The sequence below is a fragment of the Phasianus colchicus genome, chromosome 10, assembly GCF_987193195.1.
Source record: "Phasianus colchicus chromosome 10, bPhaCol1.hap1.1, whole genome shotgun sequence".
NCBI classification, from domain to species: domain Eukaryota; kingdom Metazoa; phylum Chordata; class Aves; order Galliformes; family Phasianidae; genus Phasianus; species Phasianus colchicus.
Window position 1 is genome coordinate 6,630,649 of NC_143445.1, and position 25,550 is coordinate 6,656,198.

The 25,550-nt window shown below is 37.1% G+C and overlaps 2 long non-coding RNA genes across 2 annotated transcripts in view; one reads left to right on the forward strand and one right to left on the reverse strand.

Annotated features, from left to right (window-relative positions):
* Window positions 1–25,550, reverse strand: part of LOC116230946 (uncharacterized) — a 123,959-nt gene that overhangs the window by 96,869 nt on the left and 1,540 nt on the right. Inside the window, exon 2 of the long non-coding RNA XR_016469575.1 lies at window positions 20,230–20,356. This is a non-coding gene — a long non-coding RNA (uncharacterized LOC116230946). The remainder of the gene's footprint in view (window positions 1–20,229; window positions 20,357–25,550) is intronic.
* Window positions 3,127–11,632, forward strand: LOC149916582 (uncharacterized). The gene is made up of 3 exons (XR_016469579.1): window positions 3,127–3,246; window positions 8,473–8,686; window positions 11,461–11,632. It is a non-coding gene; the product is annotated as an uncharacterized LOC149916582 (long non-coding RNA).

Below are 25,550 nucleotides of genomic sequence, written 5' to 3' on the forward strand. Positions count from 1 at the left end.
TAACTATAGCAAATCGCTACACACCAATATCCATAAGCATACCAGTATTGTTCCCCAAATTCTTTGATTTCCTAAAAGTATGTTTTGTACTATAAAATATATAAGAGAGGTCTTATTGTATTAAGCTCATGGAAGATCATCTTTTTATATCATAATTCTCTTAAACAAGTGATTTTCATTCTTCTAATTTAAAACTATCAGCTTTCTCACTGAGTGAGGGAAGGGTTTACCAAGCCAAGTACTGATGAGAAAAAATCCTGTGCACTAGAACATTGTAGGCCAGTACACATGCCTACTCTGGTATTATTTTCATGCTGCTGTTTTCTCAGTTCTGGAAAAACTATTTCTGTCCCTCCCTTGTTCTCACTCAGCAGACAGCTCACGAGTCTTTCAGGAGTTGCAGTTTCTGAAGAACTTTGACTTTCATATCAAAGTACCAAATAATAAAGAGTTAATTATGAAAATTTTTCATTCTAGTATGGCATGATGCATCGACATCAGGCTGAAACACATTAATTTAAGAAACAAGGGATTACCAGATAACCTGATGTAGCCTGGAAAAATTGATCTCAAAGAGATCAAGACCAACCAACCAGCCATCAATATTGTTGTAAAATAAATTCCAAAGAACCCTGAAGTTTACTACTTTCCTAGAAAAAGAAGAGCTGTATGCCTGCATTTTAAAGGCCTATGACAGGGACTAGAAAGCAAACTCCACCCCAATTATAACAGGAAAAAAAAAAATCACAACCAGCAGAAATTACAAAAGGTAGTTAATACTGGCAAGTTATATTTAACCAAGGCAGACCCTAGGTTTAACACTCTTATGCTTTTTTAAGAAAATAGTTGCCAGGGGATGGATAATGACCACATATGGTCAGGCACTGCTTCTTCCCTCTTCACAGAAAACAAAAGCACTAGAACATGTGTTTCTCTACTCCTTTCATCTCTGTCACTAACTAGCCTACTTTTTCTAGCCCAATGAAGCTCAATTGTTGCAAACTACCCTTAGAAGGTAGTTACCCTTATTCAGGACACAGAATGGAGCACTTCTGGAGTATTCTTTCTGTCAAAGTGAAATGATTTGATTTCCCTTAATCAAAACATGATGTTTTTCCTTCTTAATCCCATTTAACCATTGCTAAATTAAGTACAACTAAATGTGAAAATAGAATGTTTGATCTAATAATACAGAGACAACTCCAGTTAATATATAAATACTGGAACTTAAGGGAATCTGATGGAATGTTACAGGGAGTAAAAGTTCGGCATGAATTCACTCTTCCCAGTTATCTGCAGCAGCCCATTTTCAGTGCGTTTGGTTCTGCAGTTGGCTCCTCTGCACCCACAGAGATAGCAGTTAATTGCTTCAGTTGATTAGAATTCACAGCTGCATGGGCAGTAAGAAGGCTGCTTTTGAAATTAACTGAGCTATCAATCAACAAAATAATTTGCTAGAGTGAACAGCAACCGGTCAGCTGTATACTTATCAACAAATCAGCACAGTTTCTCTGGGAAAACTTCAATACAACAATCCCTCTAGCCTTAAACATTAACACAAATCATAGCCTAGAATTTTAACTGCTCTCAGCACCTTTGCCAGTCTTTTTTTTTTTTTTTTTACATGTTCTACCATGTCTGCTGCAGAAAACATTCATAAGTCTTAATGCATTTTAATAAGAAGCATCAACCACATACGAGTCACATGGGCATACATTACACCACGTGAAACTTTATGATCCCATTTTCTGTATGAATCTGTCTAATACTCCTACAGTGTTATCCATATCATTGTTCTATTTGGCAATTGGATAAACCTAATATTGACAAGGATCTTGCTAAGTATCTGAGAGTAATTGGCACTGTGGTTCATATTCATAAGAAAACAAGCATGAAGTCTTCCTGCTCTGCTTGTTTTGGAACTCTGGAACAACATACTACACTCATTTGTTGTAACCACTGCAAATCATGATGTATGTTGATCTCTTTTGGTGTTTTGTGCCAGACAACAAACTTCTTAAATTTTATTTTACCTCTTATTGAATAAGAAACTTGAGCTATGTACCATTACAACTGGCCTTGCACCTACTTAGACAGTCCTGCTTCATAGACTTTAAAGACATTATGATCAACCTCATCTTCCTTACCACAGGAGTTTTACACTTGCTATTTCTGTGATAAGATTGTTAAAGCAGATAGTAGGCTTTATTCCTATTGTGATCACTGACAATCTTGTACTCAGAAGTACTACACCTTTCCAAAGCCTAAACATGAGGTTAGCTTTAACCGCTAATGCCTGATGACTTCAGCAATGCACGTAAAACTAAGCATGCTCAAACATGTCTGCACATCACACTGAAGAGTCAAGAAAAGTGTGTTATATGAATTAGCAGAGGTGCAGGAGCATGCATTTCAGTGCTAGCAAGCAACCCATATATGTGATTAACTGCCTGTGCACAGGGGCCTTTGTGAATCAATGTTTGAAGCCAGTATTCAGTGACAAAGTACTCCGATGATTTTAAAACCAATATTACAAAAACAACAGACTACAAAAGTCACAGAACACGTGCTGAAAGCTCTCCCCTCTCCATCCCACTGTTTTGCATTTAGAGCTTTATTGTCAGTAAACTTATTGAAATGCTTGTAAATGGTTAAGTATGTACTTTTTACAAATACTGCCCATTTGTAAATTTTACATCATGTCTCATTCAGATAACTAATGGCAGTTGTCCAATGCTTATGCAAAACTTTACCCAAGGAAAAAGAAAAGAAAAATGTTGATAGCCAAGCATCCTATAAGGACTGAACTGTGCAGTTAAGAAAAATGCGAGCACTTTCACCACTACTAACTGTATAAATATAGATTTCAAGTTTTGTATAACTAGATGGAGAGGAAAGCATCCCAAATATCATATGATCATAAATGAAAACTAAAAACCTGTTTGTATAGTTTTATTAGTGACAGGTTAGTAAATATAAACATTAGCTTCTTTATGACCACAAGACCAGCATCATGTCCTGATGACTGAGTATGCTGCCTCAGATATGTGTTTTTGCTGTTGACTGCTTAAATGAGTTACGGAATCCTAGGATTGTTGCATCAGTGTAGGTATTTGTCTAATGCCATACAGTGACATTCGAAGTCTATTATATGGTTGGCCAATGGATAATTCAGACAAAATTCCCACAACACAGAAAGAAATGAAGTTTCCATTGTGACACAGTACATCACCTAACACTCAGGAGGTAGGGGTTCAACTACAATGTAGTCTGCAAGAACGTTAGTGCCCTTAGATTGTTGGGAGGGACAGGGACTGTGTATTTATGTCAGCGTCAGGCATTTTCAAGCCCTTGTCATATCTTAAGTGTTAGTTCTTAAAGTTTCACAGCATTTCCAGCCCACACAAGTGAATGTTCAGCAAGAAATACTAACAGTGAGTTACCTTTATCTATGAAGAATGAAGAAGTAGAGACTAGATCAATTTGCTCTACCAACTGATCTTTTTTCAAGGGTTTCACAAAGGAATTTGGAGCATACGAAAAAGGCTTCTAAATGCTGACAAACTTATGGTTTAAGAAAACAAGTCTCCTTTCTAACAAAAGATTAACTTTGTAGTTTTAAGAGCAGGGTAGTGGGATGTCTTTATAGTTAAAGTTCAGTGTTAATAACTGGCATTTGTAAAGCAATGAAGCTACATAAATGGGTTTAAGGTGCAGAGTGTCAGCTTCAGAGTTATCTAGAAGCAGAACCAACCTAAGGGAAAATATCAGCTCAGTCTACTTTATATCCATTTGTTTATTTTAAACAAATCCACTAATTCTTTTGTATCGAGTCATTAGATGTTAGGAAATAGTTATTTTAAATTTTAGCTTTTTAAATTTCCATTTTCCATGCCTTTCCTGCCACAGAACAACAGGTTTTGATGACACTATTCATCTGAAGTATACTTTTCATTTAAAGCAGACATAGAGTACCTTTATTATAGGAAGATATTATAATAAGACAGTTTATCTATAGAGGGCTGCATATTTAAGGACTGAATATACAAGTTAATAATCATCTGAAAACACTCTAGAGATAAGAAAACCCAAAGAAAAAAAAAAAGTCGTCTTTACTAGGCCCACTGGAGCAATAGTAAATTGATTTTGATGGTGTTGCAAACTGTGCTGTATGCTTCAGTATTACTTCTCAAGTTAGAAGTATTCCCAAGGATCTAACTGACAGGAGAGGGTAAATCTTGACAATTGTGTGTTGACAGGACAGAAATGACTCCAGAAAATATATTTATGAACTCCATATGATCAGATAGCCTATCAGGCTTATTATGTGCTTCACTGCCTTATCAACACAAATTGTATTCCTCTATTTTTTTTTTTTTTCCTTTTAGAATCAAGGCTTTTAACTAAATCACTTTAAAACTACATAGCACTGAATAAAAACCCTACTACTGCTGCCTATACATCTATCTGGATGTTCACCAGGTTTAAAGCAGTTGTCTGGGTTTTTAAGTCTCACAGATATGATTTGTATTCACTTTATTCTCTTGTCCCTTCACTAATTAGAGAGTTTAAAAAATGCTTTTTGAGAGCTATGATCCAGCATTGAGTGCTCTACAACTATGCTTCCTGTACGGGTACTGACCCATAACTGTGAACAGATGTGCTTCTTCGACACAGACAGAGGGTACAGATGTTCTGCTGCCAGAAAAAATGCTGTTATTTCAGTGAAGCAAGAGAACTTAGAGCACCTTGACCCATCTAAGGAACACCTTACCCTTTGCTTTACTGTTGTGCCAGGTTTTTCTTCTTCTCATATAATGTCGTTGATGAAGCTTTAATGTGTGGGAGACAAGGCTATTGCTTTTTATCAAGCCCTTTGAAATGTCCAAAAGCTGTGCCAGAACTGGGAAGCACAAGTTTTATTGAACTGACTCTGCAATGAACTCTCTACATCACAGTATTTTTACTTTTTTTCCCCCCTCCATTCCATTTTATAACAGAGTAGCAGCTGACTCAGCAGATATACCCTGCTCTTTCTATTATCATTTTAATAAGCTTAGAGAAAGGGCATACTATACAAAGCAGCTTCTCCTTTTATTAAAGGAGAGTGGTGGACTCAAAAGAATGTCTTGAAAAAAACCTGTTAGTAGCTTGGCCACTTTGTTTCTGTCTTGGTTCCCATCTAGTTTCTTCCTTACACTGAGGATAAACTAATGGCAGACCATAGAGAGGGGCAAAAGAATTATTAGAATATAATCTTTCCATTTAAGGGAGAGCCTTCTGGATTTTACTCATGCTTCCACCATGGTTAGTGGCACTCCCTGTGAATGCTGATTTCTAAATTAATGCAAATGTTGAACTCCAGTTCTAGATCAAGAACATTCCAGGAAGAGTTCTATAAGAGGGGCTCAGTGAGCTATGAACAACAAAGCCTGCCAAAAGAAAACACTTACTAGAGCAAAACTAAAAATGCCTTCTCTGATTCCAGAACATCTAGTCAAGCAAAAGTATGTATTTTTTTTTTAAAGCCACAAACAGAAATAAAAACAGATTTCTTACCTATTTCAAGTAAATTTAAGGGGTCCTGTTTCTTTATCTCTGAAGAATTATCAAGAAGTAGGCCAAAAAGTACTTCAAAGTATTCTTCAACCAAAGCAGTCTTCTGTAGTTTGTCTATTTTGGGATACAGTTAGCAACCTGAGCACTTCTTGATTATCTTTGCATTTTACATTAGTCTTTTCTGACCTTCTGAGAAAATAGTTTAGTTAACTATTAAAACAAAGCACAGTGCAAATTATTCCAGGAGTGATTTTCTCTTTCCAAGAAGTCCTACACTCACATTTGCCAGACTGCATTACAAAGTATCAAACACGCATGGCTTCATGAAAAATTCCTATAGAATTCTCAAAGTGAGAAGGCTAGAGATAGCTTGAAAAATGACTACTAGGCAAAATAAAGAAAAACAATCAGCAATTAAAGGACTTGACTGCATGTTAGTAATTATTTAAGATATATTCATTTGAGGAAAAGAGATCCTACCTGCCAGCATCAGAAGACTGCTTTATAGAGGTCACAAATGTTTTAGGGAAAAAATATTATTGTGATTCCATTTATGCTGTTAAGGCCTTGAAGAATCCTAAACTGCAAGTACTGACATATGAACACACTCACCAACAAGTGAGCTCAAGCAATAGGTAGACTATCAGGCTTTTCGATAAAACGCTGCAGCTGCACTACCTCAAATCCTGCCTCCCTCCTTGCTGCCAAATATATAATATTCATCAGCTCAGTGACTGCATCCACCTGCAGACAACAGAATCCTTACCTCCACATTTGAAAAGTACATCCTAACAAAGCAGAGTGCTCTTTTCAGAAGTGATTCTCTAGCTCCATGCTATATTTGCAAAGCAGGAACAAACATGGTTATATTGCTGCTCAGGAGATCATCTGATAAAATTTATGAATGAACTCATGTTTCAGTAACATTATCAATCTAGCTCCATCCTACCTAGAAGAACTGGCTCTGAAAAAATCAGGAAGGCATTAAAACAAGGGTCTATCTTAATTTCTGAAGTACACATCCAAAAGATTGAGCACAGTAGGAGGACAGAGAGAGACTAGGAAAAAATAGAGCTATGTACTGAGAATGGCTGTGACTGCATGCAGTAACTAGTGCTGGGGTGCTCCTGGTGGTGACTATTATTCCACTTAAATTGGCATACAAAAGCAAACTCCCATGCCTGTGTTATGCTCTGCTGATTACTTTTTTACTGCAGCAATTGTTAGTAATTTATTAAGCATTATTAATATTCTATTTGTCTATACCACTGCTTAAAGTAAATTATATTCGAGTTTCCCTTTACTTTGCAGATCGTATATGGCCACATGATGGTTACATTTGAGTCTTTACTCCTGAAAAGCATCTTAGCCCAGTTTATTTGGGAAATTAAGATGTAAAAAAAACAACCTTTCATTTGGAAAGAAAATAAAAGGCAAAAAACAAACTACTGTCATGAGATGAAGAAAGAAAATGTGGCTATGTCATCCTCCAGATGCATCCAGCTGTTAACAGGGATATTTTAATTCTATAAATCAGTAAAGGCACTAACAGAACTAAACTGTTTCCTTGAATACAGATCTATGAGTTTTTCAGATTATGTCTTTGAACTCAGATAGTCCCAGTTCATAACAGCTGTCCTTCACAAAGAAATCAGACTTACTGAAAACAAAAGAAGGTGAAGACCTAATGGTTTACAGTAGAACCACTGCTGCAAGCAGTTTCACTAACCAGACAGAATCACCATATATAAGTATATTAATTGTAGGATAGTTTATGGAAAGATGTAACATTCTAACATAAACTGCTTTATATGATATTGAACTAATTTAAAGAGCAATCAAAATATCATATGCTACTCACATCACTAGGATTTTATAAAGCACCACAATCTTAAGTACAATTCTACAGCTACAGAACTATAGAAATACTTTTAAACTACAAAAATACAGTTGGACCCTCTATTGTCTATCAAGTATACACAGAGCAACTCAGCTTTGCACTGTCAGTAAAAATCCTATGTCTCTGAAATTTATTTATCCTGTTAGGATGAACCATGAGCAGCCTGCCATTCCCTATTGTTATTTATTACATTATAGGATCTTCTCAGAAGATGGCACTTTGTGGGGTAATACACCATTATAGTGTAAAAAGTGGTAGCATTTTGTCTGCCATGAGTAGGAAACAAAGTAAGGGATCCCAGAACTGACTATTAAGGGCCGCAGAAAACTTGCTGGTATTGCCTATACTTCCATCCTTCAGAGTGCCATGAAAGAGCTAGTTCATATTATAGAACATCAGCACGTAAATACAGTTCCAAATGCAAGGTCTAAGCTAAACACTGTTATAAGCCAAAAGAAAAAGATAGTATCATCATGCCTATTCATGTAAAAACCTTTTTCTGCACCTGTTAATCTCATCTGTTAATTAGGAAAATATGATATTAAAAGAGTCATTTAGCAGATTGCCGCATTCGTGTAAATGTAATTACTTGATTTAGAAAAGTGAATATTTGGTTTGTGAATAGCATTCAGGTGCTCAATGTAAGCACAGAGCTCTGCCTGCTTAGCTGCCAGGTTCCCTGAGGTACAGGACATCAGCAGCTGGGAAACAAATACCCTTCAGACTTTTTTTAAAGACTGTTACTGGCAGGCCAAGTACTGTTCGGTCCCATGTACCATGGAATGTTGTCCAATATTTTCTGGGACTACTGCATTCTATTTTATACGTATTATTGTAAAGATGGTTAGAAACCAGGGGTGCAAGATAAAGAAAAGTAAATAGGAAAATGCTAAGCAATATTTTTTCCAGTTTGTAGAAAGCACATCATTTCTTAACCATTTACCAGATAGCACGTTAACATACCTCTTTTCCATCTACATCAGCCATTAAGATTTATGTTTCAAACTCTACAGCATGCAGAACCATCTTCTGAGCATTTGCACACCGTGCCTCCGCTGAGGACTAACTTGCCCTAATAAGAATGACTGAAAGACCAACAATTATTTCCATGCCCATTAGGATTTAGATAGAAGCTCATGTCATCTACCATCCCCAGCTCAGACGTAAAGCAGCTGTGGAAAAATGTTTCTGAGACTGGATGGCACTTCACAGCCATCTCTAAATAAGGTGTGTGTGAGCTATTAGCCCTCTATGCACTGTAAGTAGCAAACACTAAGATTGATACAAAGCACCTGTCAGGAGATGACAGGTAAAACATCTACAGATTTCTCCCTCATAAAACAGAAAACTACTTTAGAACCACAGCATCCTCTCTCAAACACATATTAAGGCTAAAGTTCTCTCTCTTGTATGAAAACTTCCTTAATGCTTTGTTACAATGTAATAATTTGATAACCATCCATAAGTATGCTGATTTAAGCTTGAGTTCAATATCTGGACTTGTATCACTTCATTTTCACATTCATCAGAGCTTTGTATGAAGGAAAAAACACAATTGTCCTCCAATTCTTCATTATTCTTTTGCTTTTGTAATGGGCTCAGCTGAGCGGTGACATCCATTAATTTGATAACTTCTGCTTTATTTTGAGGCAGTAAATTCTGAATCAGTATGAGTTGCCACACAGGCATCCAGCCCTTTAGCTACTCCCAAAGAGTAACCAGACTGTAATACTGTTGACTCTCCATTATCTATTGCAATGGGGAACCAAAGAAGTAAAATTCATAGAAAAAACATGGGTAAAATGGTTAGCAGTCTGCACAGTGCAGGGACAGCTGTGTAGATCCAGTCTAGATCCAACAGGGATAATGGTGAATTGGAGGTAGCTATTCCCTCTGGGTTTGAAGTGATTCCTGTAGTGGAAAGAATCCCTCTGCACAGCAGTGCTCAGCTCTCCTGGTTGTAGAAGGAACCAGTGTATGTGGTGCACCAGGCTGTCCCGTGGCCCCACGTTCTGCCACAAAGACAACTTTCCGGGACCCATAACACTGGAAACATCACAAAGATGCCTAAACAGCTCTCCGTTGGCATCTTTCTGAATCAGCACTGGTTAGTTTATGTTTCAGGCAGCTGCAGAGATCTGCACCTTTGCATTGCTTACTGCTTTTTTGAATGTTATTTAGATTTGAATAAGTATAAGCAGGATATTTGGAAAAGGGAGATAGTAAGTTATCTGCATCCATAAATAGTTTTTTAATACCTGCTTTGATTGAGTGTTTTTTTTTTATTATTATTATTTGCTTGAATGCTAAACAGAATTGGTAACCAGCATTAGCACCATTCACTGTACAGTGTGTACGCATGCCCCACAAAACACAATAAAGAAAGAGTCATGGAACAGACCTACCATAGCATACAAAACACATGGTAGCAACTAGTGTATTAAATCCTGTGGATTTAACTTCAGTTGTTTGAGGCTTTCTTTCCACTCAGTACAGCTCATGCCTGTATCTTGACAACACCTCTGCAGTGTGCTCTAATTAATGCAAAAGGAAAGATGTTACCAGTACTACTTTCGTATCTAAACAGTAAAGTCAGACATCAATACAGGTGAAACAATTTTATCAAAAGCAGAAGCTAGGCAAAAAAAAAAAAAAAAAAAGTAGTAAGTATTATGGCAAGCAACATATCCCTTTCCAGGAGCTAACAAGGAGAGAATAAAGAAGGATATGAACTCTACCACTACCTAACCCAGCTGGTACACAGGTAGAATTAGGAAGGAGCAATCTATTTCCACTCCAAGCCAATGCTCCACTTTCCTGTCTCCTTCCAAAAAGGAAAAAAAAAAAAAAAAGAAAAAAGAAAAAAAGGAAGGGGGAGGGGGAACAGGACATGTTACTTCATAAAACATATCTCCACTGCAGTTCTCATACACAGAACATTCTCCTCACAAAATCTAGTCACTAGTGGTGCAGACCAGAGATATCTACTGTTCTTCCTCTCCCCATACTTCACAACGTTAGCACAGTTTTCACTTAGACAGAAGTAGAGTCATTTCAAAAGGCCTGCGTGGCTAATGTCTTACATTTGAGCAAAATAGATTCCACACACATTCATGGGTTCTTTTGGCTGCAAAAAGGGTTCCACAGCATAATGCAGTAGCACAGCAATGACAGCAAAGCAGCAGGGTTCCACGCTGCAGCGAATGAGAATTCGCTTAAATGCAACAGGCACAGAAACAAAGGAAATAACCTGCTCACCTTCACAAGGCCTCAGGTACACAAGGATCTCCAGCAAAGGACCTTCACCTCTATTGCCAACCCTTAAATGAGGTCTGGGAAGGGCTGGATCCTGGCTCCACCCTTTCTAGTCACTCAGGCACACTGCATGCACCTGAGCTCCCCTGGGTTGGCCCTGCCTTCCACCAGGTGCTCAATCACTGCTTCAGGCCATGACTTAGCATTTCCACTACACACTCATTCTCTAAGGACTAGCACAATATTAAAAATAAGTAATCCACAACCATCTTCTGTTGTGCTTGCACAGCACTCTCAGATTACCTGGTTATAGTTATTATGTCCTGAGCTATTTTGTTTCTACCTACAGGGGAAATATAACCTCAACAAGAAGCTTAGTGCTGTCCCCAAAATCACTGGATTACATCTTGCATATCTTGAACAAAGTTTTACTCGGTAGCATTTCTTATGTGACAGCCAACATGGTGATTAAATTACAGTAAATATTTTTACTTGTTTCAGCATTGCTAACAGATGCTCAGATGCTGAGTACTTAATGAATTTAAAACTTTTAATTATTTATAGTCAATAATCAACTGAAACAAGTATCTTGCAGAATAGAAAATGCAGGTGAGAAAAATGCTATTTTCAATTTGATTTACCTAAAGAATTTACCAAAATTTTGCAGCAGAGAAAGAAGTGATTTATTTTAGTATGTGCACCAAATCTTCAGCTGAAGAGTGACCTAATTAAACTTTCATTTTCAGGGAAAAAGAAGACTGGAATCAGACTCTAGTTCCAGGATCATAATGTAATATTACAACCCAATCTCTTCAAGCATCTTAAAAAAATGAAAGGCATCTAACAACATATGACTCTCCCCATGTATCCCTAAAACATGACATTTATTAACAAACTGTCTGTATACGCCGTATTTAAATTGCTAAGAGGCATGAAGCCACACGTAAGTACTGAAAGTGAAGCATATTGTTTCTCAGAGATATTCAGTTGGTATTCACCTAGCATTGCTCTCAGAAATGCCAGCAATTATTAGAAAACAGGCATTGCACTGAAAGTCTTAACTCGAAAAAGAGAATGCTGGTTCTCTACCAGCCCATAAGTAGCTTCTAATTTTTGTCTGGAGTTGTGCAAGATAACAGCTTGTGATCTGAACTTCAGGCTCAGTATTGAAATCCTCAAAAATCCAACCTCAAAATTAAAGCTTTATAACAAAAAGGGAAGCTCAAGATATAGTGCCACACAATCATTTTGCCCACCATCAGTCTTTCTGGTGTGGAAGCAAAAGATATTTCTACAATTTCCTTCACTGCACTGCAGTGCATGGGTCTGGTGCTTGCATTTGTCCTGTCTTCCTGCTTCCTTCCACACAAACAAATCCCCCAAGAGCTCAACCAGTCTCCAGTCAGACTCAGATCCCAACATCATGTCAGCTTCTGTATGGACTCAGCATTCAGCCCTCTTCCTCTTAACTAGCTCCTATGCATAACCAGTGGTACGTTCCCAGTAATAAGTCAGGACTAATCATCTATCAGATAACATTAAGCATTCCACTGACCCTAAGGAAGCACAGCACTAAAACACAACATAATAAATGACAACATGCTTTTAAATTCCTTTTTCTGACAAGCACGGGGTTTGGAGAACAGCAGTAACTGATGGTCATTGTGGTATACTGTCACTGGGCCACATGGTATCTGTAGACTCCTTAACAGATTTCATATGGGCTCTAAGGACAGTAGAACAAAGGTGTTCTGGACACGATTTTCCTCCTTAAATCCATAGTAACTCTAAAGAGGTCAGCAGATTTCTGGCCTGAGGCATAAAACTGACAAATTTCTGATGTCTCCAGCTGAAGTTCTTCTAGTGCTCTTGGACACAGTGAGATCATAGAATATTGTGAGCTGGCAGGGACTCACAAGGATCATATAAGAATTGCTTCCACTAAAATATGCCTGACTGCCATTTACTGTTCTGATTTTTTACTTCCTCTAGTTCTGTACATTAATCTTTATGAATCTTCCTAAGTATTTGGAAATTTGTTTTGCAGAGTGTAGGATGTGAGTCAGTCAAATCTCTACAAAAATTTCCTCATAAGCAAAAGATTACGAACTGTTTCTTCTGCCTAATATGCTTTTTTTGTTTGTTTTTATTTTGTTTTCAAGAATTCCAATCCATCCAACTTTACATAAATGTCATTTGCATATACTCATATTTCCTATTGTTACCTCTCCTTATTGCTTTATTTCGTTGCATATTAAATGCACCTTTATTCTACACATGGCTGGTCTTATTGTCCTGTAATAACTGGAAATTACCTGGTTTGATACCTTCTGGGCTTATGGATTCAAACTAATGTGGAGACTGAAAACGATTCCTGCCCAGATTTCATTATCTTCCTGGGATACCAAACCAGGTTCCAGTTTGCAAATAGAAAATGAGAAAAACTTTTCAAATATTCACTAAAGAGAAGAAAAATAAAAAGGCTTTTTCTTACTCTAGTTTCAATAATCACACAGGACTTCTAAATCAAATATTCCTGGAGATGTTCAAGGCCAGGTTGACCTGATCTAGTGGGAGGCGACCCTGCCCACAGCAGAGGGCTGCAAATGGAGCTTTAAGGTCCTTTCCAACCCAAACCATTCAATGACTCTACAATGCCTTTTCTAAGCCTTAGTCATGCTGTCCAGGGCATCTCAGACTGCTATACACTGTAATATAGGAACAATACAATAATTTCTTAATTAAGCAGTCAAGTTTAATCACTTCTTTTTAATCGTATTTTTGCAAAGCGTAAAGTGCAGTAGGCTTCTAGTTCTGACACAGATTTCTGGGAATACAGCACAAAAACTGACAAATAAGAGAGGATGAAGGTGCTGCTGTGGTTATAGTAGGGTATTCAAAGCATGGGCATGAACCTAACTGCATCCACAAGGGATTAGAAAGCTACATTGTTTACCATATAAGTATAAAATGCAAGGAGTTTTGAATAAATATTTTGCCATGCTGTTAAAGAATTCTGACAACAATGTCGTTGTGTTAAAACATCATAAGAATAGCTTGTTATTTCACAATGTCTCTTGAAAATCTAAACTCTCTTGACCAGAAAATTGATATTTGCTGTCCCTCCCAGAAAACTGACACCTTAGAAATGAAACTAAAATCAGTAATCGCGAGTGTAAAAAAAATACAACAGAAAAAACAACAAAGAACAAAAACCACTGAAAAAAAAATCCCCAAATCCATACGTTATTGTTCTGTGTGCAAATCTGATTTCTGGAACCCTGAGGACAGCTCTTTAAAGGTGCTGTGTCTCACGTGGTATGTTCAAGTCCCTTGTCCATCGTATTGATTTGGGCTGAGTACAGCCAGAGAATTATCTCAATATGAGGAAATGAAGTTTGATTATAAGGGATATACTCTGGCCAAACTCCAGTTGCAGAAACTACACTTTGCTATTCTAAATTCTTCTCTGATAGCTGCTGCTGAACATGGGATTCTCTAACAAGGTTATGTGCAAAAGCAAAAGTAATTCCTGGGAGTCTAATACTAAACAGGTGAAACTTTATATATGTTTTGTAAGATAGTATTAAAAAACTACTAGGTAATATAAAATAATTACACTTATCATAAAATAATCAAGAGATTCCCATCATGAGTCAACCTTTGTTAACAAAAATGCAAAATGAACGTGATAAACATATTGATCTCATCGATACAATTTGTTTACTGAGCCTTCATTAGCTTAAGTACTAAAAACAAGCCCAGTCTGTATAGCACAGTCAGTTTAATTTTATTCCAGTAAGAACTGACCTATAATGAGCACCTATATGGTTGGATGACCCAACACTTAGACATCTTTCCTGTATGACCTGATCTTAATACCTTTTTCATTTCTTTAGTATTCACGTTCACCAGTTCTGCAAAACCTTCTCTGTAGATGAAACAAGATGAAATTCCTTCCAATCGAAGTTGAGTTGGAGTAAAATATCATGCACAAGGTTGCCACTATCAAAAGCTTTGCCTCACAGCTGGGTCAGTTACCAACAGCCACACTCAGTCAAAAGTGCTGGCTGTAGAGGATGCTGCAGAATACACATTATTTGAATTGTACTACTCCACGTCAAACGTGTCAAGATCAAATTATCTGGAACATGGTGGAGAAAGGAATAAAAATAATTTTTCTTTTCTCAATTTCTAAATGCTTTTCTGTGATAATTACTAGAATTTCTCTTTCTTATAAGCATTCACCCTGCATTTAAAAGGTGGTACGCATTGCCCTCAACATACTGCTATTACTTATAACTGTTCACTGATTTGTTCCATTTCTTTGCTGAAAAAAAGCAGTGAAAGCTGAGGAGAGTAGGGTAAGTCAGAAATAGCTGACTAGATGGCCCAGAGAAGTTTACTCCTCAGACACATGGCTTTCTGGCCTTCATTTAAAGCGGGCCAGGCACAGGCAGTAAAAATGCTTGAGCTGGAACCAAGGTATAGAACACAACTTTTGATAAGCTGCATTAATGTGCAGTCTTTCCTCCCTGTATTTCATAACACATTATTTTTGTGTGAAAATTCATGAGCTAAAGACAGTGTCATTTCATTAACTTGATCAGTAATTGGACAATATGGTTTACCACTATTCCTATCTATACTATTACAGTATTCCTGTCTACGCTATTCCAGTTGCAGTACAGTAACTCTCTTGCTTTATTAAATATGATGTTTCCTGCTCTTTTTAAAATGTGATAGTTGATAAAATATTAAAAAATATATTTAACATTTTCTTTATATTTATTATCATCAAACAGGCCTTCAACCACAGTAAATTATTCTATATCATTAACTTCAAAAAAGTTTGCCATCTTTTGCGAGTATTTTACAGTAGTTATTTTTGCTATGTATTCAGGTAATTACAAAATTTCTTATCTGTCTTTTATAGTAAGAGAGAAAGCATAAGTATTCTTTTCTAATTATTGCACTTCGGTTTCCTCAGAGCATTTTTTTTTTTTAGTTTCAAGATTTGAGTACATTCACTACTTGAACACTCATTGTAAAACCTCCAACTATGGTCACTCACATCCTGAAATTTTCTCTCTACCTAATCCTGCCTTGTGCCACAACAGTGAATAAAATTAGTGTTGTTTTGTTTACAAAACACATTTCTTCTAGCAAAACATGCACACCTCATAGTATATGTTATTTTCACAGTATGTGCATGCATGAGCACATATGTTCAGTGCCCCAAACACATACACAGAGCTGTTGTTGAAAACTTTCATTAAAATTTTTTAAAGGAAGTCTGCCTGTCACAGCTCAGGATGTCCTGTTTCTGTGAGGGGCTATGGGTATTTCTTGGCAATTTTCTCACTGAAAGCATAGATAGGAGACTGGAAAGCATTTAATCTTGCTACTATGAAAATGATCTAATTTGTAAAGGATGTTTTGAAGGGCTTTCCCCCATTGCTGGGACTCTTGAGGCACAGACACCTCCTCAGACACACCTTTAGTTTAGCATCCTCTTTTCTGTCAATGCCAAGGATGAGGATAGCACTGTAGGAAAGGATATGTTTCGGTCACAGAATCATAAGGGTTGGAAGGGACCTCTGGAGATCACCTAGCCCAACCTCCTGCTAAAGCAGGTTTCCTATAGTAGTTACACAGCATCCAGGTAGATTTTGAATATCTCCAGAGAATGAGGCTGCACAACCTCTCTGGACAGCTTGTTCCAGTGCTCTGTCACTCCCAAGTGAAGAAGATCTCTCCCATGTTCAGATGGAACTTCCTATGTTTCAGTTTGTGCCCAGTGCCCCTTTTCCTTTTGCTGGGCACCAATGAAAAGAGCTTGGCCGGGCTCCGGGTGCTCCTATCCCAGCAAAGTCAGTGGGCTGGAGTTTCTCCCATGGCCTGGCCTGCTGCAGAAAAAGTGATGACTTGGTTGGTCCCAGCAGGTGAAGCTCATCACCTTCTAACCCAGCAAGGAATATGCCTGCTGCTCCCCTGTCAGAGGGATAAACAAAGACCCTTGTCTTCTGAACTAGGGGATTATAATTAGGGGTTAGCATCAGCATATCATCTATATTTGGTTGCTTTAAGAGATTGGTTGCTTTGTAAGAGGAAAGAGGCAGCTCTGTGGCTTGTTTGGATTCAAATTTTATTTGAATTATTGAAAGGCAAACAATAAGTTCAAACCTGAGGAAAATTCATTCATGATTGACTGGTGATATTTGTTTTACTTAGTGCTGCTCTCCCAAGCGTTCAGTTTTAATTTTACAGCTAATCAGTCTGCAAACTGTAAAAAGCCCCAGATTTCATCTCCACTGAGAAAATACTTTTGTTGTTTGTGTTCCACATTTAAAAAAACAAAGGATGATGGCCTCTAGAGGTAACAGTTCATATGTATACACCACGGACGTAAGTACCCAAAGAAAATATTTTCCATGGAGACAGATGTCGACCCAACCAAGCACAACTAACTGCCACAAGGGTATGCCATTCTATAAGGAAAAGAAGAAGGAGAGAGAAAAAGAGAATGGATGGAGAAAGGAATGTGCATGAGGGATCAAAAATGTCATTAAAAAAAAAAACCCCGCTTGGAAACAAGGAGCAGAAGACTCAATAGAAAAAAAGAAATGAAGGATGGAGAAAGGTCATTAATATTGGTCTTAAACACGTTACTCTTCCCATGAAGAATACCTTATTCCCTCCTTAAATGGACATATTTCCAAACTGGAAGACTGTTGGTGTTTGTCATAAGGCAGTACTGGATGTTGTAGTGGGACGGAAAATATAATTGGTAGAAACTGAGATAAGAAAACCAACCCTGTTTTTTGTTATGCCTCTCCTTTTCAGTACAGAAAGCAGCATTTCCTATAATAAGAGAAAGAATTAGCACTACATTTATCCTACTCTACTGAGTTTTATGACCCAACAGGAGCTACAAGCCATGGACAGTCCTTCAGTTAGTTTCACTAAAAAAGAATATTTAACAGCCCCTTAAACACTCTGCCCTGAGAAGCCCAGGCACATATACCTTCCTGCCCTACCAAGAAAACACCAGTGCACAGAGGGAATAATGTTCTCTGCTCTTAGGAACAATTTCCATCTGTAACACTCTTGATGAGTGCTTCACCATTAAAAATCTCTCTTGTTTATACAGCAATAATAACCTGAATGCAAAGCCATACAGAGACACATTAAAGTCTTATCACCATCTCATTCTTCTAAAAATTATTTCTGCTTGCATCTCTGAAAGGTGAGACGATTAAGCCTTACTAAGTATATGACAGAATTGTATGTGCTGGATAAAGAAACATTTTTAAAAGTAGGGCTATCTGGAAAAAATGAAAAGATATTGCACAGTTAATGACAGATTCTACTAGAAAATAAAGTAGCATTTTATCAAAAGCATGCCCAACATGGTACATAGAACACTTCAATTATTTATGAAGTAAATATTCATTAGCCCTAACTAAAATTAAAGTAAGAATATATACAATAACATTTCTTCTTTTTTTTTTTTCTTTTCTATCTATATAATCAATCTCCATTTTAAATCAAAAGAAATTAGGAAACACAAAATGGAAAAATGATCCAGAGTCACTGAGATGTCTGTGGCAGTTATGGACAGAACTCACTTCCCAGCTATGGGTTGCATTTGCCTCGTTCAGAAATGACCCACACAGACTGGGGAAGAGAGACCCAAAGCAGTGAGACAGGCATAGGATACTACACAGAAAAATAACATACTACAGGCAATTTAACTACAGCACCACAATACATTTGATATTTTTTCTTAAAGACTCTAGCAGGATCAGCCCTTTGAGAAACACATTATCTATGTAAGATAGGTTGTTTTGAAGGCATTTCTTTGAAGTAACACAAAACCAGTTAAATATTGAAAATGGAACAACTCCTGCACTGGCTGTCTACAAGACGTTTCTCTAACTAAAAATAAGAGTATAGAGTTGTCGTTGCTAGTTAGCACCTTCTGCTTGTTTTAACTGAATAGTTAAAAGTCCAACCTCATCAATGCCACTGGACTGGAGATTAAGGTTTTTCGCGGAGACAGAAGAGGGCAACAAGCTAGTTATCCTTCCTTCCTTCCTTCATGTTCTATATTAAGGAGAAGGCTCATGATATCAAGAAGTGAACATTCTTCCTTTTGATTGAGTAATCGATTGGAGAGCTTTACAGTGGATGAAAAAATGAGCAAACGTTTTACTCACCAATTTAATTTTAAGAAATATTCTCCATTTAATCACCATGCAGGAAAAAGAAAGTATGAAATTCTTTCAGAGTGTAAACATCGAACATTTACACTTTTTAATTGTTTTCATAATAAAAGGACAAAAATTTAACAAATATTTTTCAAAGACGTAGATTCTTTCATGCATTTGCTGCTCATTCTTATGCTTGACCCAAAGCCCCACACTGCCACCTGCTGTTCTGCGGCCACACAGGGAGCAACGTTGAAAACTACAAAAGGATATCCCAAATTACTTCACAGTAATAAGCACTATTCAGCTTTGATTTTCAGAAATACAGTACTACAATATAAGAAAATCGTATCTAATTGTTGACAATGCAGACACTAACCTCATATGATTTATTTATTTATTTTTTTTGAGTAGCAATTCTGAAATTATTAAAGAGAAATCAAAAGAGTGACTGCAAAGTAAGCACCATTTAGCCATCAGTAAGTGGGAGATATAATCACATTTACAGCACATAGCATATTGCACAGAATCATACATTGTACCAGCACTTAGAGAAAGTTTGATCCTGTATACCACCAAAAGAAGCATGAGAGGAAAGGCAGAAACAAACAGTTAATTAAAAGATGCCTTGCTCTAATGGCAAATACTTTATCCTCGGTGTTCAAACATGCAAAGTAAATGCACAGTTAGTTCTGGACATAATTTCCAAAACTATACAACAATGATGCCACATTCCTCTGTTCTTCATAGGATCAGACATAATTTTCTGCAGCCTCAGCACTCAGATTGTAATTTTGGTTTTGGGTCTAAACAAAACCAGCCAAGCAACAGCTTAATTAATTTGTAAGTATCAGTCAAAAATTCTGCTGCCTTCTTACAAAGCAAATGGTACTTGGAAGTTAATTCCACTGTACTGGAACACACAGAAAAACCAAGTGATCTCAGTGCTGCAGCATTCTATCATAAAACACCATGTGGACTGGCTGCATCACAGTAATACCTTGTAAGGTTTAGGAAATCTCCTACTGTTGCAGAGACACAAAGGGAACAGAATCTGGTTTGCTTTTTCATGCAGTGTCAAAGCTACCTTTCCAAGTCAGATCCTAAATTTGTGTGTGGTCTGAACTATTGTGCTTTTATTCAAAATTCAGTAGAAAATTAGAGTCTGTTTAGTGGCTATCACAAAGAACAAAATGTTTCATGCAAGCAAAACAACCCAAGTGGAGGCTTGAACAGAAGGAGCTGAATGATCTTAGATCAACTTTAGCTGGTTGTAAAACTGCATCTTGCGGCTATAGTTACCTGAAACACCATGACACCATCTGGAGACTTGCTGCTAATGAAATGAGAAGATTCAGCTTCCATTCTTTTCTCCTCAGAGGCTCTGGCATTCATTAGACCCCTCTGTGACTTCATTCAGCTCAATAACCTGAAAGAAAATTATTCATTGTTTCTTCTTGAATAATAAGATGAAGGAGTTTATGAAAAAAATATGATCTGTGCTAGAGGATATAAGGGATGAAATCAGAATCAGGCAGCTCAGAATAGGGTGAATAGAAGAGGGGACCTTGATATTTGCCTTTTACTGTGGAGTTGTAGAAAATAAAAAATGATCTGACCAGGCACAAATATTTGGACTTCGAACAGTTTCACTTTATTATCCTAATTTTCACTCTACTTGTTTGCTGTAAGATTGCTCTTCCAATGAGGAAAATGATTCACTGCTTTGATTTTGTATACTGTCCACTCTCCCATTTGACAAATGGATGCAATCTGCATACAGCACGTGGGACAGAATTTGGCCTGTGCCTCATACGTTCCTGTCACTAATATTTCTCCTGGCATGAGAGGCTGTCTGCTGCTTTTCTTTATTTTTCCTGTGAAACATTTTATAAAGCCACTACCAGATCTCGACAGATTATTTAGATATGTACTATGTGTCTTCATAAAGATCTAAGTACTTTAGTCTATGTGTACAAACACTGACATATGCTAACGATCATATCATGTGTTACAGAATGGCATGGCTAAACATACAGGGAAGCAAACCAACAATGAACAGATCAGCCAGAAAAACTGTACAGGTTTCTATCCTTTCTTTTGGTCTCCACAGCTTGTCATTTGTACGTTTTGTGAAGAACAAATGCAGTAACTTACTCACCATGCAGCTTTAAAATACTCCATAAAGAACACTCATATTTTCCCCCACATTTAAGCAGATGTAGCACCCAGTCAATCATTTTTGTCCACACTGCTCTGGAAATCAGCTAGTGACATCTGGTACTGTACCCAGAACGTTTGTCCAAAAATGGATGTGAGTCTTCCTGTTCACTTTATTGGGCAACCTAGTAAACATCAATGGGTTTACTTGGAAATAAACAAGGAAAACAGTCTAAGAACTATTGGACCATATTAATTTTATGTCTGTTTTTGTCTCTAGGATTTTACTGATTTGCTTTGGCAGAAAGTAACAAGAGTAAATGTAACTGAAAACTGTTCTTGTGAGACACACTCATCATTAAGCAACTAAATAACCATTTCATCTGGGCCTTAATACAACCTTCAGATCAAGCAGGTAGAGTTGTTAGTTTGATCAAAATACTTTTGCTTAAAACAAAACGAAAAAATGTTTGATTTTAACAGACTAATGCAGAAGTGGCTGAGATTTAAACTGATGCTTTTAGATCCGCTTCTCTAAGATCAAAACATCGCTTACTTTCTGAGCCTCTTCTTTCATTTATTTGATCACAAAGAGAAGATACTGTAGATTTATGTGTTGTTTGTGCTGCAGAGCACAGCTGTTTTAGCTTTTCTGTCAGACCCCCAGGATCCTGTCTTTATAATGACTTTTTTAAATGCACAGTGCATTTGCCTAAGCAAATTTAATTTGTTTTAAATTCTGGATCCAAAAGAAAGGGGAAAAAATGGAACAATAAACCCTCCAGCAACACCTTTAGAAAATGTGGTATTTTATTTTAATAACGTAGCAGTCTTTTAATCTGGTGTGTGTAAAAAAAAAAAGGTTAAAAAAATTTCCTATTGTGAAGACGATTTAAACATAATAGAGAGGAAAAGTATGCACTGCTCTTGAAAACAGCAATGACAACAAAAATAAAAAGTTGCATACCATTAAGTAGCAAAGTACAGGAGGGCATTTCTATGAACAATTAATTTTGGGAATTAAGAAAGAGAAAACAAGGTGGTAAAACAAACGGTAAGAAATTCAAAGCAATGTAAGATGAAAACAGGAAAGTTTAGGGGCAATATGAAAACAAAATGGAAATTTGAAGAAAAATCATTATATGCAACAGAAGGAAACTTGTGAAAGAATCTCAGAGCCGGAATATCAGAGGCAAAAAGAACATGAAAAGAGATTGTCAGGAGTGGTTTCTTGGCATCACTACGCAACAAAAAAAGGCTTAAAGCAACAAGAGATAAGAGCTCTTTTAACTAAAACTGAACAAAAAATGTTGAAAAGGATCAAATCAGTCTTGAGAAAAAATAATTACTTAACAGTAACAATTCATCAGCAGAAAAATGTATTCACCTCCTACCGAAAGAACTGAAGAACGAGGTGGCTGTGTCAATAAGATCAGTTAGTACTAGAAAAGGATGTAATAAAAAAAATAGTTAGCACTGAAGAGATATTAGACCAGTTTATAAGCAGGATACATAAGAGCTTGTGTCGGAGCCCAGGTTTAGTTCACAGTGTCCTGCGGGGCGCTCGGACTTTAAACAGAAATGGAATGAGAAAGAGGTTAAATATTGATCAGGAAGGAGGAAAACAATAATTACATCTACCTGACTCTGAATATTACCAAATATTTACTATTGTTTCCCTCTAACAATTTGTATTTAAAAGATAAGCAGTACAGGAGCAGAACAGAAGAATGAAATTTATTGAAAAATATGGGCTTAGTTCTGAGCTCACTGAAGTCAGAGAAGGACTTCCAATGGCTTTAATGGGCTTTGGCTCAAGCCATTATAGTGTAGCAAAGAAAACAATATAAACCAAAGTGGGATTTATATCCCTACCATAAATAATGTATGTAATCTCAATTACTGGAGGCAGTGTTTGTATATATCCAATTTATCATTATTAAAGAGAGATTATAGCAGCTTTATGTGAGACAGAGGCAAATCTAGGTCATTTACATTATCCACTGTAATTACTCTGGCACTTTTTTAAACATTCTTAATGTTTAAAGTCTCAATCTTGCCCCCACGTGGCCCAGGAAAATATAGCAAGCAGGCACTGTAAATTCATCTGTAACTAAACTGTAAAGACTACATACAATCAAAAGTACTCCTTAGTTTTGTAATTTTCCCTTCAACTTTCAAATAAAAATGACAAATAGTCAAGGCACAAACAAAATCTAGGATATTTGCTCTTCAAGCTATACGTATTATTAGCACTTGTTAAATTGACAATACTGAAGAAAAGCATTTGTCAGACTTCTGCATTCATAATGTTTCCCCCATTCCCTCTCACCATGCGTTTTTGCATACGTGACAGAAGCCAGCTGGTGATGCAGGATGATAATGGCCATGGCTGACCTCAGTTACACCACTTTCTGGGCGTATCTCAGCTGTGCTTTGCTAAGTGGCTTTGTCCAGCAGAACTGCCTACAGCTCCGCACTCACAGCTCAGTTTGGCCCAGTGGCTCAGTATGCCATCTTCTGTCCCTGCTGCCATGCATCAAAATGAAATCTCAAAATAAAACAGCTTCAAGTATCTGTATGGTCTTTAGGATGGAAACTGGCCACTTTGATGTATTAGCAAAGGCTCATGCATCATCACCATTGTCATCACTGCCATCAAAATAAAGGGATTCCGGTGGAAGTTGGAGGGGGACAGCCACCAATGGCTTTTGATGGCAATACAAGCCCATGGCTACAGAGCTTAAAGGACAATTCCAGAGAAAATACAACTTTATCTCCTGAAGAAAAAAAGCTTGCAGATAATACGCCTGAAAACAGACAATAGTATCACTACCACCCAATGATTACAGCAAGGAAATAAATCACTCCATCTAGGGTTGGGGAACCAAAACAAACCACACATAACATGTTATTCATTTAATTACTTCTCTGACAATAGAATAAGGTTTGTGTCATTCCTGTTACTTTCACAATCTCTGCCTTCTCTATGAAAAAATAACTTATCTCCAGTTTAATCCATGCAGATTTAGTGAATACAGATTCCAACCTGGTCCATTGTGTCCCTCAGAAAAATGCTTCTCAGGATTGCCAGATTCTTTCTTATCAGGAACAAGAGAACCAACCATTAATTTTAAAAAGGTCATGTCATCAGCTGTGGACATGCAGACACTCTGACTGGGCTCAGTCTGTTTCTTCTTACAGCAATGGGATGCACAGTTCCCAAACCTCACATTTTGTCTTTTTGTGTTTTTCCAGCAGAGAATTCTTCCTTCCTAACAACTTGCTACCACAATTTTGACACAATTACTATTCAGAAAAGCTGGCAGCCCACAGTCCCTTATTTTATTTATTAAATGGAAAAGCAACAATGCAAGCTCCTAGGCTCCCCATTTGCTTTTCTTCTTCCTGAGATCTTAACCAAAGTGGTTCAGTGTCGGCGGCCATCTGATCCTTTTGCTCTCTTGAAAGTACCAACAAAAAGGAAATTAATGCCAACTGTGGAGGTGATTTTGTATTGAAACTTTTCCAATAGAATCCAGACAGACCACCAATGTGTTTCACAGGGGACATCCACCCCTCATCAGATGGTTGTAATTTTCCAACATCAATTGTCCTGGGATGCATTCAAAATAGTAACTGAAGCTAAGAAAGATTCTTTATTTCATTATCAATAATTACACCACCAATTTTTCAAGCTGGTTTTGTATTTGTAAGTATACCAATAAAAAACATCCCACTTCAAGTTGTTACTTCTGTATTGCAATAAACCATACATTAAATATAACCAACCTGTCCAACATAAATTCATATTATTTTATAAAACACATTAACCTGCTCTACTTCTATCTCCAGCACTGTTAATATTTCCTTTCATCCTGCCAGCCAAAAGGCTAATCCTCACAGCAGCTGTTACTACTCCAGTACAGAACGAATGTGAATTTAACCTCTCCTGGATATAGTCTAATAAATTCTGTTGTTTTTCTAAGCACTTCTGTGAATTAAAATGGACGTTGGCTTGCCATCCAAATTCATGAACAGGTCTGAAGTGGCTTTTAGGCAAGTCGCCAAATAACTTCCCAATTCCCTTATAGGGTATAGCTCTCACTCCAGAGGTCTTCCAAGCAAGAGCTGAAAAACAACATCTTCTCAATTTCCTCAACATTGTTTTTAATTTTCTTGGCATTATTTAAATAAATTAAGCACAAAATCACATTAAAATAATATTATGGATTCATTTCTGCTCTAATTCTCAGTGATTTCAACTTGATTGTACCAGTATAAATATGAGAAGAATATGCCTTCCTATGACCTTTCTGATAATGCAAAGGTCAGGATATTGAAGGATAAAGCTTGAATACAAAATTCAACTCAGTACCTGTGTTTCAGTATTGAGTAAAGCTAGGTAAAATAAGAATGCTGCCCAGTACAACGAAGATCTATTATTAGAAACAAATACATAC